Source organism: Oratosquilla oratoria, chromosome 22, assembly GCF_046742065.1.
Source record: "Oratosquilla oratoria isolate Oo_2021 chromosome 22, ASM4674206v1, whole genome shotgun sequence".
In the NCBI taxonomy this organism is placed as follows: Eukaryota; Metazoa; Arthropoda; class Malacostraca; order Stomatopoda; family Squillidae; genus Oratosquilla; species Oratosquilla oratoria.
In genome coordinates this window covers 57362542-57371459 of record NC_134798.1, presented here as the reverse complement: position 1 = coordinate 57371459, position 8918 = coordinate 57362542, and positions in this window count along the sequence as shown.

Genomic DNA, 8918 nt, shown 5'->3' with positions numbered 1-8918 from the left:
TGCCCTGTTGTTTTATTATGATGACCTTGTTTGCATCACCCTATACATATATACATATATATATACAGTATATACATAAATATATATATATATATATATATATAAATATATATACATACATATATATCGTGCACTTAAGGCGCAGGTTTTCTTTAATACAAAGTGAATTGAACACCACAGCTTTATCAAAAATAATAATTGTGATCATGCTGTGATGTTTCTTTCAATTTGTATATGTATATGTATATATATATATATATATACATATATATATACATATATATATATATACATATATATACATATATATATACATATATAATATATATATATATATATATTGATTAAAATCAACTGCGCTAATAGATTTAACTATTTTCAGTTGTATCTTCTTAAGTTTAAGGAAGGACTTCCTATCAACTTCATTCAGCTTATGAACGAAATCATCCATGGTGAATGTGAAAAGAAAGGCGCCGGTGAATGCCGATGGTTTCTATTGGATATGTAACAGCATGTAAAAAACTGTTGACAACGACACCTAAAACTTCGGAGTTTTTTCACCTCGATAAGAGGCTTCCTCAGGGTGAGAAGGACTTTATTGGTGTAGAGGCGATGTTCTAGTCTTGAAGGTCTAGAGGCAAGTTAAGAAGGTGGCTAAGCGGGAGGCTTTTTATACTCGGTCGAACGGTTCAGCCGACTTAGTGCGGGTGGAATGCTGGGCTCTAATTGGCTCATGGAACACTTCGCCTGATCTCGGGCGGCGGGAATGACCTCTGTCTGCTACGCAGCTCAAGCGGCTAGGCCCGGGCAGAATGCTAGCTTGCGATTGGCTGCGGGGGTTCTCCCGTGATCTTGTGCTTACCCCGGGCAGAATGCTGGCTTCCGATTGGCTGCGGGGATTCTCTCGTGATCTTGTGCAGTGGGAGGAGGCTCTGGTTTTTGGCTGGAATTCTTGGCGGCTTGATGGAAGGTCTTGTGTAGGTTGAAGAGGGAGCGGTTTCAGAGGGCGAGCTGAAGGGAGAATAAAATCAGAAGCAAGTTGTACATTAATGGTAGGGTGACGGGAAGTGATGGCTACGGCTTCTGCAATTTGCATACGCCTGTGGTTGGACTCTCTGTAAAGAATAGTCGTAGATTCAATTAGTTTCTGAAGTGGTGGTTTTTTGTCGTGATGATCAATGTAATGCTGAAAGATGGAACCTTGGTTACAGTGGTATTGGAGGCGTCTTCTTAAGGTAGTAGAGGTTCTACCAATGTAGGTGTTGGAGCCGTCACAGCGACTCTCCTGACACGTGCATTCAAAGATTACGTTGGTAGAGGCCTCGAAAGGGGTCTTAGGGGCAGTGTTGTTTTTCATAACACATATATGTGTGTGTGTGTGTGTGTGTGTGTGTGTGTGTGTGTGTGTGTGTGTGTGTGTGTGAGTGTATGTATATATGAATATGTATATATATATAACAATATACACATGCATACTTCATTCTATGTAATGAAATAATAAGTAAATGAATAAACAGATAAATGAATACAGATAAATTGATAAATAGATAGATAGGTAAATAAATAAGGATATAAACAATTGAATGTATAAATACATAGATAAATGAATGAATATATAAAATAAGTATATAAATACATATGTCAATTAATTGAAAATTAAATAATATATAAATAGATAAATAATTAAATAAATATATGAATGAATGAATGAAAGAATGAATTCACGAATAAATAACCAAACAAGTACACAGGTAAATAATACATAAATTAATCAATTATTTAGTAAATGAATAAGAAAAAAAATAAATAGATAAATTAATCAAAATTAATAGACTTAAATAAGGTGCCACCCAGCAGTGAACAGGCCCGATATATGGGTATACTATGACCTTACACCACATATCCATCACCTTGCCCAAGGAGGGCAGTAACAGTAAGTAGTAGTGTGACGTTTTCATGCCGTTCGTGGGGTTCGACCTCAGATCAAATATGATCTACACGTGCTTGGATCACGTGCTGGATGCGTGATCGATGTCTATTACTCCTCAGATGAAAGCCATACATTGTTGAGGGATTTTTTTTTGTGTCAAGCGATTTTATTCAGCTGAGGGGATAGCCCTCTATGCCCAGGGGCTAAAATAGCATTAAGGAAATAAAAGAAGATGGCGACAATGATAAAATGTCGACGATTGTAGTTTCTTTTTTCCTTTCATTAAAATGCAATGCTTTTGAAATATATTTTCCAAATATATTTCCGTCCGTATTTAACCTTTATTTTGAGTCAATAATGTTTCTCAACGATAGTTTCTGAAACGATTTGTGACCATAGTAATAATGGGTCAATAATGATTTAGTGATATAGATTTCGAATTAATTTACGTCTATATTCACTGATATCTTCAATCCATAATGTTTTTGGAAGGTATTTTTTCCAATTCATTCGTGTCCATATTCTCTCCAACCAGAAAGTCGATCTTGTGGACTAGGCTCAAGCAGATTCTCCAAAAGAAGTTTCAAAGGTTCACGAAGTTCCGCCCACTTGGGGAAGTTCTTTTCTCTCTCGTTCCTTCGTGTCCATAGAGTGTACTCCTCGTCTGAGGCCACTGCCAGTGGCCAGGGAAGCGTACGGGTCAGCATCTTGTAGAGAATGAGACCGCAAGCCCAAACGTCCACTGGAGGGCCGAGGTACCTGTGTCCTTCTTCAAAGATTTCGGGAGCCATGTAGACGATACAACCGACCATCCCAATCATCCTCACCTCTTCGCCTTCGAAGAGAAAAACGCCAGCGCTTCCGAAGTCCGCAATCTTGAGGACGTTTTCTTCAGTAACGAGAAGGTTGTCGGGCTTCAAGTCCCGATGGGCGATTCCTCTCGTGTGGAGGTAGTCGACTCCCTTCTTGAGCTGCTCGAAGTAGACCAAAGACTCTTCCTGCGTGATGTCTTTGATCTTGTCTTCGAGTCTTCCTCCAGTGACGTACTCCAGGAAGAGGGAGTGTGTGCGTCTTTCGTGTCTCCAGAAGAAGAGAGTCAGGACGTTGACGTGGTCCAACTGACTCTGGAGAACTTCTTCTTTGATGGCATCGGTCATTGTGTAATGGTCGACCCGTTTCCGGGCGACCACCTCCTTGGTCTCGACGTTTTTCAAGAGACACACCGTGCCGAAGAACCCGCTTCCAAGGGCTTTAACCTCTTTCCAGTTACTCTCTGGTCCAAACGCTCTGGAAGCTTCTTCAAGCCCTTCCAGTAGCTCCTTGCTTAGTGTAGCGCTTACAGGACCTTCAGAAACTTTTACACTGCGAAAGAAGAATTTCCTGGACAAACTTTCTTTCGAAGACTTCCTTCTTCGTTGGGTAGCTCTGCTGAAACGTTCCTTGAGTGCCTGAAGGAAGCTTCTGTTCTTCTTGGGCTCTTCGCCCTTGGGCCTCTTCGCGACTTCCGGTTCTTCTTCTTCCTTGATGCAACACTTGAAGTACGAGATCATTTCGGCGAAGTACAGTAGCTCTCGTACAATTTTATTTATTGTTCTGCCTAGCCATGTCAGCGGACGAATGGTGATTGAAACTACACAGATGCAAGCAATAGGATTGGTCTTGCTGTCATACGTAACGAGTTATGCAACATACGTAAATTTATGTATATATATATATAAATATATATATATATATATATATATATATATACACACATATATATATATATATATATATACATACATATATACAGGTGTGTGTGTGTGTGTGTGTGTGTGTGTGTGTGTGTGTGTGTGTGTGTGTGTGTGTGTGTGTGTGTGTGTGTGTGTGTGTGTGTGTGTACATATGTACATATATGTTATCTTTAAGGAGAATAAGCCCTTTAAGTGAAGCCGTTATTTGGCCAACATGCCATGACCTATACGCAGACATATACAATACATCATACACGGTTGTAAATTGCTCTCAAGTACATAAACAAGTGTAGCTTATACACCTGAGAGTTAAATACAATATATATATATATATATATATATATATATATATATATATATATATATATATATACTGTGTATATTTAATATTACCTTTTTAATTGAAAATGAGAAATAAATTTGCTTTGGGTCAGGCGAAGATAATGTATTCCTACATAGAATGACAAGATGAGGAGTGTACGCCAGGAGACACTGAGTAGCTGCGGCCGAAGCCGTCACCTTTGCCCTGTTGGGGCAGGTAACAGTTGTGTCTAGGAAATGGTGGTTATCAATTTGAACATTTGCGAACACTCAGGGGTGAAGAGACTACACTAGAGGTGGGTATACAAAATTTCTAATTCAATCTTAAACTGGTGATCACAACGTTACGAAACATTTAGGAAAATTAGTGTGTGTTTTGGAACACCCTGTACGTATTTTGGCGCCATCTGCAAAATTATATGAATGAAACATTTTGGTTCACCATGTAACAGTCGACTTTATTCGTCGACTGAAGGATATTTATAGACAGAAGATGTTTTTATCATTTCGTATATCAACAGCCTAAGATGTCAAAATTGGTAATTAGAGAAGTAGGTCACTAGTTTTAAAGTTTCTAAGTTTTTTAACGGATAGGAAGGTGCCACCTTGTTACACTCATTCAGGATGTGTTTATGAGTTTATATTTGACCGCGTGGACAAAGATCTAAATCAGATATTCCCCATTTTTTTTCATTTTTGTTGATGCAAAACGGCCGGTACCCGTGCACCTGTAGATGCAACACAAAAAAACGTGTTGTTGTTTTTTATAAAAAAAAAAAACATTTTTATATAGAAAAAAAACTTGACAAAAAAAAAACATGAATATTTTTTTTTTTCCAGGCCCATAGACCATGATTAATTTGTGATTACCTCATTGTATATCCTATTTTATGTGTATGTTTAACTATTCATGAAGAGGAAATTTGAAGTGTTTAATTTTTTAAGATTATACTAAGAGTAAATTTTATATTAGCACATATACAGTATCTACACTTGTTGCAGCATCTGAGTCCTGACTAAAAAGGTCAATTACTTGTTTATTTTTATTCTGTGTCTGATGTCTCTTTGGATAAGGTAGATACACATATGTGGAGGGGTGAATCAAGTACACCTGTATTCATATACTTGATATTTAATATACTGAACAAATTTGGACGTGTAAAAAAACAAAACAAAACAAAAAAAAGTAATGTTTTTTTTTTTTTTTTTTTTTCGATTAAAAAAAACGTTTTTTTGCATCACTACCGATGCGTAGCCTATTTAGCTGTACCCAAGGTTTTATGGATTGCTGTCTGGAGGATAAGGTGACCAATGCTTGACGCTTGGGCGGAGTTGTTAATTATGGTGGCAAAATAGCAAACACACAAACACATAGACACACACACACACACACACACACACACACACACACACACACACACACAAACACACGCACAACTTGATGGCGCAGTTGGTATAGTTCCCGGATGCCACTGTTGGGTGTGTGTGTACATGTAAGGTGACAGCATTACCCATAGATCGGTCATATACGAGCTCTGAGCTCTCTTCCGGGAGGGAAATAGCTGTCGATCGCGTGTCAACACACGATCCAAGACCATGGTGAATCACACACAGAGTCGCTGTGATGCGTCACCGGTGACCCTGACCACAGTACCCGTACTCATTGGTGACTGACTAGAAGGACGAGAGGTCACACTTGAGGAGGCTGAGGACGAAGTGAAGGACTTGTCTCGTAGTTGTACAATGGTAATGTGCAAGACTTTTTGAAAAACCTTTTCATTTTTCACTATGCATATGTATATATATATATATATATATATATATATATATATATATATATATATATATATATATATATCGTGAATTGAACACCACGGTATTATCAAAAAGTAATAATTGTGATGATGCTGTGATGTTTCATCTAATTTGTATATGTGTATATATATATATATATATATATATATATATATATATATATATATATATATATATATATATATATATATATATATGTAAATACTCACTCATTCCACTGGATCTTGAGCCTAAGGTAGATTCTGGTCCGCCAACAGTTATCCTTCCCATGCCCTTCGGTTATGTGATGCTTCCATCCAGGTTGCTTTATCTATTCATCTTCTCTCAATCTCCGCATCCACTCCGTCCATCTATCTCATTCGAGGTCTCCGACCACCTTCCCCCCCAAACATCCTCTAAGCCCCAATTCATTAACATCTACTATCATAACAGCTTCACCAAGGGTTACAAAAAAGATGAGAAAATCATAAAAGAGATCATCACTAAAAACTGCCACCCAGTCTCTAAAGAGAAGGAAATCCGCGTGGTTGTATTCTACTCCAACGCAAAAACTAGCTCATTGGTAATCAAAAACAACCCGAATAGTATACTGAGACCATGTCTAAAACCAACATACATACATACATACATATACCAAGGCTTTTTCCCCCTTACTAGGGAGGTAGCCAAAAAGGAAAAGGCATAAAATCATTCCCACCCATTCCATCCCTGAAAACACTCCACACCCCTCCACCCTCCCTCCCATCTTAGCACCTCCTAGATGACGAGTCATCCCTGCACCTTGTCCACTGCCCTGGGTCAGAAGCAGTGTCGCAAGACACAGCACATCCACAGCAAGGCCGCTTCATTAAATCGGCGACCCCCCCCTCTCCGTCCCCCATATAAAGGAGAAGACGGGGAGAAATCCCTTAGGGCTGCGTCAAAATTTTGCTCACACACACTACCTCATCCCCCATCCCCCCGTCCATTCCACCTCATGCATCACAACATCTTCCATATACAACCATTCTCCATTCACAACATAGTGTACGAATTTAAATGTCTTACCGGGGACTGTGTAACCCGAAATTCATCTTATATTGGTTATACTAGATGTAGTCTCAGTAGGAGAATATCAATGCACTTGCAAAACGGGGCTATTAAACATCATCTGAAGAAATATCATAACCAAACAGCCACCCGTGAATGACTAGTTAAGAACACCAGGATTATAGCAAGCTATGTTTATAAGGGAATATAGCCCCATATAAATATCCAAAGCAACATGATTTCCATCATTGGTTTGTTTAACAATGCAGTGAAGCCACCACCACCACCGCCAAGACCCGTGACCACACCCTATGTCAATACGCCCCAACACCCCCCTCCAGCCTCTTCCCACCCACTCCATCCATCCTCCCCCCAACTGACCTCGCAACCCCCAACCCCATCAACCCCCTCCTCCTTCCCGACAAGATGGGTCACCAACCCCTCCCACTACCCCTTCCCCCACCCCAGCCGGCGAGGTTCGCATATATAAGTCACCAACCCACGATTTCCTTCGTCATTTCCTTGGACCTTTAATTTTGTAAGTATTGGTCCCGAACGACCCATGTATCGAGATAAGATATGATTTATTGTTCTCTAACTTTGATTTATTGATGTCTAATTCCATGATTGTGATTTTTTTTTAAGGTTAACACCCTTGGTCTTTATTTCTGTATGTCGATAATTTTCATGTTACAGATTTCCCTGAACATGTCTCCTTGCAGACAAAACGTTAAATAAATTGATAATTTTGGCAATTTGGTTTATGCCCACCCTTCAAATGGAAGAGAACTGGTTAGAAAGTTTGAGAATACCCATAAGAAGATTAACAACCTCCTTAATGCTGTCGAATTTAATAACGCATGCATACAAGAGAATCTGCTTCCTAGATATTCAAATATATATAGATATATATATATATATATATATATATATATACACATCCATATATACATATATATATACATATATATATATATACATATATACACATACATATATACATATACATATATACATATATATATATATATATATATATATAATATGTACGTGCATACTTTATTCTATGAAATGAAATATTAAATAAATTAATAAACAGATAAATGAATAAATAGATGGATAAGTAAATAAATAAGGATATAAACAATTGAATGAATAAATAAATAGATAAATGAATGAATATATAAAAAGTATACAAATACATAAATCAATTAATTGAAAATTAAATAATATATAGATAGATATATAATTAAATAAATATATGAATGAATGAATGAATGAATGAATTCACGAATAAATAACCCAACTAGTACACAGGTAAGCAAGGGATAAATTAATCAATTATCTAGTAAATCAAGAGAAAAAATTAATGAATAGATAAATTGAACAAATTAATAGAATTAAATCAAATAAACTGCCAAACGACAGTGAACAGGCCCGATATATGAGTATACTATGACCTTAAACCACATATCCATCCCCTTGCCCAAGGAGGGCAGTAACAGTAAGTAGTATTGTGACGTTTTCATGCCGTTCGTGGGGCTCGACCTCAGATCAAAGAGGATTCACACGTGCTTGGATCACGTGCTGGATGCGTGATCGATGACTATTACTCCTCAGATGAGAGCACAAACAGACTGATCTATGGGCAATGATGCGACCATACATTGTTAAGAGGGTTTTTTTGTATTGTACCGAGCGATTTTATTCAGCTGAGGGGATACCCCTCTATCACCAGGGGCTAAAATAGAAATAAGAAAATGAAAGAAGAATGGAGACAATGATAAATTGTTGACGATTGTAATTTCTTTCTTCCTTTCATTAAAGTGTAATGTTTATGAAATATATTTTTCCAAATATATTTCCGTCCGTATTTAACCTTTATTTTGAGTCAGTAATGTTTCTCAACGATAGTTTCTGAAACGATTTGTGACCATAGTAATAATGGGTCAATAATGATTTTGTGATATAGACTTCGAATATATTCACTGATATCTTGAATCCATAATGTTTTTGGAAGGTAATTTTTCCAATTCATTCATGTCCATATTCTCTCCAACAAGAAAGTCGATCTTGTGGACTAGGCACGA